The sequence below is a fragment of the Harmonia axyridis genome, chromosome X (genome assembly GCF_914767665.1).
Source record: "Harmonia axyridis chromosome X, icHarAxyr1.1, whole genome shotgun sequence".
In the NCBI taxonomy this organism is placed as follows: Eukaryota; Metazoa; Arthropoda; class Insecta; order Coleoptera; family Coccinellidae; genus Harmonia; species Harmonia axyridis.
The window spans coordinates 36,870,622-36,878,121 of NC_059508.1; the positions used below are offsets into that span (position 1 = coordinate 36,870,622).

The 7,500-nt window shown below is 42.4% G+C and overlaps 2 non-coding genes across 2 annotated transcripts in view; one reads left to right on the plus strand and one right to left on the minus strand.

The window, feature by feature from the left end:
* LOC123687598 overlaps window positions 1-232 on the minus strand; it is a 1,906-nt gene extending 1,674 nt beyond the window's left edge. The window contains exon 1 of the ribosomal RNA XR_006749316.1: window positions 1-232. This exon is cut by the window's left edge and continues 1,674 nt beyond it. This is a non-coding gene — a ribosomal RNA (small subunit ribosomal RNA).
* A 3,644-nt stretch (window positions 233-3,876) lies between these two features.
* LOC123688460 lies at window positions 3,877-3,997 on the plus strand. The gene has a single exon (XR_006749981.1). It is a non-coding gene; the product is annotated as a 5S ribosomal RNA (ribosomal RNA).
* Window positions 3,998-7,500: the final 3,503 nt, after the last annotated feature.

Consider the following 7,500-nt stretch of genomic DNA (forward strand, 5'->3'; position numbering starts at 1 on the left):
CCTATTGGTTTTGATCTAATAAAAGCGCTCCTTCCGTTCCCGGTCGGAGCTCTATTTGCATGTATTAGCTCTAGAATTACCACAGTTATCCAAGTAAATGTGGGTACGATCTAAGGAACCATAACTGATTTAATGAGCCTTTCGCGGTTTCACCTTAATTTGGCTTGTACTGAGACATGCATGGCTTAATCTTTGAGACAAGCATATGACTACTGGCAGGATCAACCAGGGAACTGCGTGCTTATACGATCGGTCCACGAGATTGCCGGTATGGCCAAACCCGTTCGCCTCTCGTCATGTGGCACTAGCCATGTCGATTGACTTCGACTAGCGCCGCACATCAGTAAGTGCAAGTCCTCGACGAAACGACGTAACAGCCCCCAGTCAGCATGAGACTCAAGCTATATATACATCATCATCATCTCGGACAAAACACCGATCAAAAATGAGAAAGTTTCTAGAAACAATCCCTCGCCAAGGCGTCCATATATAATACGAACCCCCGGCTATCAACTAATTTCTTATACACATTCCATCTCGACCCTTCGCTATACATGTGAATATAACGACACGGTGATTCGAGATTCAACAATATTTGTCGCTCGGAACGAATTGAGTGGTTGCAAATTTTTTGTGAACATAACCCGCAACGGGCAGAGGATCACGATTTTAAGGTTGGTCGCTTAAAGGCCATTCGACTACAAAGAGACGAAGCGGACCGCGACCTCGCTGCATGAGGTTGACGAAAGCGACCCAAGATGCGAAAGCCGAAACCAACACACCTTGCCAGTACCCAAACGCCGAGGTCGGATTCGGGTCTACCACTTACCAACTGAATATCATCCTAAAAAGAACTCCAAACAGTCTAGGACAGGACCCATTCTCCACCCCTTCTATATATGTCAGGAGAACCCCGGATTCCCCTCCAGACACGATTTAGCAAACTTTTCCCGATCGATCCGACCCACCGAGGCCGTTTCGACCGTTCGCCGCGCCTACTAGAGCTGATTTCTTCGGACTCCGATCAGAAAATCCGCCGATGCATGTCGTTAACACCTAGTCCGCCTCGTCCGATCGATCGAGGCCGTTTCGACCGTTCGCCGCGCCTACTAGAGCTGATTTCTTCGGACTCCGATCAGAAAATCCGCCGATGCATGTCGTTAACACCTAGTCCGCCTCGTCCGATCGATCTAGGCCGTCTCGAACCACCCATCGCGCATCGAAAGTCGCATCTCTCGAACTCCGATCCGGAAATCGGCCGATGCATCACGTTAACTATTTCTTATATATCTAATATAATATACATGGAGACGGTAAGAATTCTTTTAATCGAAGATATACATATACTTCTCATCAATATCCAAAAGCTTATCGAAAAATAAATTACTCAACTTTTACGTGAAGAATCGTTCACCCAAACCTTATCCCCTATATATGTCAGGAGAACCCAAGGTTCCCCTCCAGACACGATTTAGCAAACTTTTCCCGATCGATCCGACCCACCGAGGCCGTCTCGACCGTCCGCTGCGCCTACTAGGGCCGATTTCTTCGGACTCCGATCAGAAAATATACCGATGCATGTCGTTAACACCTAGTCCGCCTCGTCCGATCTATCTAAACAGTCTCGACGCACCCAACACTCTTTCAAAGTCGGATTACTCGGACTCAATCTGAAAATGGACCGATGCATGACGTCAACACTTAGCCCGCCTCGTCTGATCTATCTAAGCCATCTCGACCCACCCAACACGCCTTCCAAGTCGGATCACTCGGGACTTCGATCTGAAAATCTCCGGACTCATTTTTATGAATATCCCCAGTCAGTAAGAACGTTATTTCGCCAATATATACCAACAATAAACCATATTCCAATAGCTGAACCAAAAATATAATTCCCGATCCAAACGTTCTGCATCGCCCAACGCGACAACCTTCCCTATATATGTCAGGAGAGCACAGGGTTCCCCTCCAGACAACACTTACGCTCTATCCCCGACTCTCGGTCGATCGATAGGCCAGGTCAGCGGTGTCTGTTTCGGCCGAAGCTCGGACTTTGGTCAAAATGTTCCGATACAAAATTTGAACCAAGATAGATACAGATATGATTCCTTCTTAAATATACGTTGATTATCGAACAGAATATGGTAAATATTTTGCGATGACCGAGGATTTCATGAATTTTTTTTTTTTTTCGAAAAAATTTTCTATTATCGGAATTTCCTCAAATTTCATTTGGTTGCCTCCTAATGCTTATTAAAAATGATAACCAACAATCAGAATCATTATTTATCATTTATTTCAATTTTTATAATGAAAAACGTTCACGTCCTTTCGCGCCTCTCGATCGTCGTTTACGTGATGCATCGGTCAGCCCTAGTTTACGTGGTGCATCGGTAAGATCGAGTTCACGTTCTGCATCGGTCTGCCCGAGTTTACGTGGTGCATCGGTAAGATCGAGATTACGTGGTGCATCGGTAAGATCGAGTTTACGTTCTGCATCGGTCTGCCTGAGTTTACGTGGTGCATCGGTATGATCGAGTTTACGTTCTGCATCGGTGTGATCTAGTTTACGTTGTGCATCGGTAAGATCGAGATTACGTGAAGCATCGGTGTATGATCGAGTTTACGTTCTGCATCGGTCTGGACTCTGAGATATATTTTCGACGTGAAAATGTTCCGATACAACTTTTGAACCAGGATAGTTAGAGAGATGATTTTTTCTGGGATGTACGTTGATTGGGGAATGGATTGTGAAAATAACTTGCCATGACCGAGGTGTTCTCGAATTTTTTTTTTTTTTCGAAAAATATTTTCTGATTTTGGATTTCACTCAAATTTGATTCGTTGCCTTCTAATGTGTTCTAAAAGAGTAAATCAGTAATCAGAATCGAAAAATATTTTTCGGATTTTTTTTTTTTTGAAAAAAAATTTTCTGATTTTGGAATTTCCTCAAATTTGATTTGGTTGCCTTCTAATGTGTTTTTAAAGCGTAAATCAGTAATCAGAATCAATATTCATTGTCGACTTTAATTTTTATAAGGAAATATGTTCACGTCCTTAAACGCCTCCCCATCATTAGCCCGAGTCCAAGTCGATGTCAGTTCCCGAGCGGACGGTGTCAGATACTACCTATCGCCCCGGTCTGGAACTTGGCGAGGTATTTCGACGTGAAATGTTCCGATACAACTTTTGAACCAGGATAGTTAGAGAGATGATTTCTTCTAAGTTGTACGTTGATTGTGGAATGGATTGTGGGAAAATAACTTGCCATGACCCAGGTGTTCTTGAATTTTTTTTTTTTCGAAAAAAATTTTCTGATCTTGAAATTTCCTCAAATCTGATTGCGTTGCCTTCTAATGTGTACTAAAAGAGTAAATCAGTAATCAGAATCAATATTCATTGTCGACTTTAATTTTTATAAGGAAAAAATGTTCACGTCCTTAAACGCCTCTCCATCGTTACCCCGACTCCAAGACGATGTTAGACCGGAGCGGACGGTGTCAAATGCGACCGATCTCCCCGGTCTGGACTTAGCGAGATATTCCGACGTGAAATGTTCCGATACAAAAAATTTAACTGTGATAGTTAGAGAGATGGTTCCTTTTGTGATGTACGTTGATTGTGTAATAGAATATGGAAATAAACTTGAGATGACCCGAGGGTCTTCTGGGATTTTTTTTTTTTTTCGAAAAATATTTTTCGATTTCGGAAATCCCTCAAATATCATTGAGATATGTCCTAATGTTGGTTCTTAAAACTTAAATCAACAATCAGAATTAATACCAAAAGTTTATTTCATTTTTTATAAGGAAAAACGTTCACGTCCTTTCCGCTCCCAAAAAGTGAGATATCATAGAAAATATCGCTATATTTGTTGTTTACGGCCATACCACGCTGAAATTGCCAGTTCTCGTCAGAACACTGAAGCCAAGCAGCGTCGGGCGCGGTTAGAGTACTTGGATGGGTGACCGCTTGGGAACACCGCGTGCTGTAAGCTTTTTTTTTACGTTCTGCATCGGTCTGCCGAGATAACGTGGTTGCATCGGTATGATCGAGTTTACGTTTCTGCATCGGTAAGATCGAGATTACGTGATGCATCGGTAAGATTGAGATTACGTGGTGCATCGGTAAGATCGAGTTTACGTGGTGCATCGGTAAGATCCAATTCACGTTCTGCATCGGTAAGATCCAGTTCACGTGGTGCATCGGTAAGATCGAGATTACGTGGTGCATCGGTAAGATCGAGTTTACGTGGTGCATCGGTAAGATCCAATTCACGTTCTGCATCGGTAAGATCCAGTTCACGTGGTGCATCGGTAAGATTGAGATTACGTGGTGCATCGGTAAGATCGAGTTTACGTGTGCATCGGTAAGATCCAATTCACGTTCTGCATCGGTAAGATCCAGTTCACGTGGTGCATCGGTAAGATTGAGATTACGTGGTGCATCGGTAAGATCGAGTTTACGTGGTGCATCGGTAAGATCCAATTCACGTTCTGCATCGGTAAGATCCAGTTCACGTGGTGCATCGGTAAGATCGAGATTACGTGGTGCATCGGTAAGATCGAGTTTACGTGGTGCATCGGTAAGATCCAATTCACGTTCTGCATCGGTACGATCCAGTTCACGTGGTGCATCGGTAAGATTGAGATTACGTGGTGCATCGGTAAGATCCAGTTCACGTGGTGCATCGGTAAGATGGAGATTACGTGGTGCATCGGTAAGATCGAGATTACGTGGTGCATCGGTAAGATCTACTTTACGTTCTGCATCGGTCTGCCCTTGTTTACGTGGTGCATCGGTTTAGATCGAGATTACGTGAAGCATCGGTATGATCGAGTTTACGTTCTGCATCGGTCTGCCCGATATTACGTGGTGCATCGGTCTGCCCTAGTTTACGGTGGTGCATCGGTTTGGACTTAGAGATATATTTTCGACGTGAAAATGTTCCGATACAACTTTTGAACCAGGATAGTTAGAGAGATGATTTTTTCTGGGATGTACGTGGATCGGGGAATGGATTGTGGGAAATAACTTGCCATGACCGAGGTGTCCTCGAATTTTTTTTTTTTTCGAAAAAAATTTTCTGATTGTGGAATTTTCTCAAATTTGATTTGGTTGCCTCCTAATGTGTTCTAAAAGAGTAAATCAGTAATCGGAATCGAAAAATATTTTTCGGATTTTTTTTTTTTTTCGAAAAAAATTTTCTGATCGTGGAATTTCCTCAAATTCGATTTGGTTGCCTTCTAATGTGTTTTTAAAGCGTAAATCAGTAATCAGAATCAATATTCATTGTCGACTTTAATTTTTATAAGGAAAAAATGTTCACGTCCTTAAACGCCTCCCCATCATCAGCCCGAGTCCAAGTCGATGTCAGTCCCGAGCGGGACGGTGTCAGATACTACCTATCGCCGAGGTCTGGACTTGGCGAGATATTACGACGTGAAATGTTCCGATACAACTTTTGAACCAGGATAGTTAGAGAGATGATTTCTTCTATGTTGTACGTTGATTGTGGAATGAAATACGGAAAATAACTCGCCATGACCGAGGTGATTACGATTTTTTTTTTTTTTCGAAAAAAATTTTCTGATCGTGGAATTTTCTCAAATTTGATTTGGTTGCCTCCTTATATGTTCTAGTAGCGATAATCAACAATCAGAATCAAAATCCATGGTCGGGTTTGATTTTTTATAAGGAAAAATGTTCACGTCCTTTTTTTACAACCCCGACTCATTGACGATGTTAGAACCGAGCCGGCGGTGTCAGATACGACCGATCGCCCCGGTCCCGATCGTCATTTACGTTGTGCATCGGTCTGCCCGAGATTACGTGGTGCATCGGTCTGGACTTAGAGATATATTTTCGACGTGAAAATGTTCCGATACAACTTTTGAACTAGGATAGTTAGAGAGATGATTTTTTCTGGGATGTACGTTGATTGGGAATGGATTGTGGGAAATAACTTGCCATGACCGAGGTGTTCTCGAATTTTTTTTTTTTTTTTCGAAAAAAATTTTCTGATTGTGGAATTTTCTCAAATTTGATTTGGTTGCCCTCCTAATGTGTTCTAATAGCGATAATCAACAATCAGAATCAAAATCCATGGTCGGGTTTGATTTTTATAAGGAATAATGTTCACGTCCTTTTTCGCCTATGTTCTTTTTCGACGTGAAAAGTTCCGATACAACTTTTTGAACCAGGATAGTTAGAGAGATGATTTTTTTCTGGGAATGTATGTTGATTGACGTACGAAACTTGGAAAAAAAATAGAAAAGACCGAGGTACTCTAGAAAAAAAATTTATTGAAAATATTTTTTGATTTCGGAATTAATTCGAAATTCATTCAGATGTCTTCTATCAATATCGCGAAAGAAAAATCAATAATCAGAATCGATATTCATCTAAGATTATTTCCTTTTGGATTGTGTTAACATTCGGTACGATCTTGTCTACGTGATGCATCGGTTTGTTTCTCGGCTCTTGTGAGCAAGTTGGACACTCGAGACGGCCTCCATCGATCGGATTAGGCGGGCTTTAATGTTAACGTGCTGCATCGGTGTGATTCTGTTTACGTCATGCATCGGTATAGCTTTAAATCGCGCCGTAAAGTCGTTCACGTCATGCATCGGTATCTTAAATCGCGCCGAAAAGTCGTTCACGTCATGCATCGGTATCTTAAATCGCGCCGTAAAGTCGTTCACTGTCATGCATCGGTATCTTAAATCGAGCCGAAAAGTCGTTCACGTCTATGCATCGGTGGCACAAAAAAAAGACGCCGATGCATGACGTGAGCCGACTTTTCGGCGCGATTTAAGATACCGATGCATGACGTGAACGACCTTTACGGCGCGATTTAAGATACCGATGGCATGACGTGAACCGACTTTCGGCATGAAGTCAGCTAAAACTATCGTGTGCATCTTGGGTCGGTCCCACGTACCGTAGATCAGAGAGGGGACGACGTACATACATCGGATACATTTGTATCCAACAAGTTACGATCGTCGTCTGATCCAGCGGTAATCGGACCTACTCTCGTGAATTTATTTTGCCCCTTGAATAGATTTTTGTACCGATGCACGACGTGAAGTCGACTTTTCGGCATGGTTTTAAGCTAAATTTATCGTGTGCATCTTGGGTAGGCCCACTTACTACAGATCAGAGAGGGACGACGTACATACATCGGATACATTCGTATCCAACAAGTTACAATCGTCGTCTGATCCAGCGGTAATCGGACCTACTCTCGTGAATTTATTTTGCCCCTTGAATAACTTTGTACCGATGCACGACGTGAAGTCGACTTTTCCGGCATGGTTTAAGCTAAAATTATCGTGTGCATCTTTCATTTTACTCATCACATAGTCTGATGCATTTGATGACATTTACCCTTGTGAGTTATTCGTATTTCTCTCTCATGTCCGATTTCGTCAAACATATCTACCTTTCTGATTGATTCATCGTGAATTGTTCGAATTTGACTAAGATAAGCCTGCA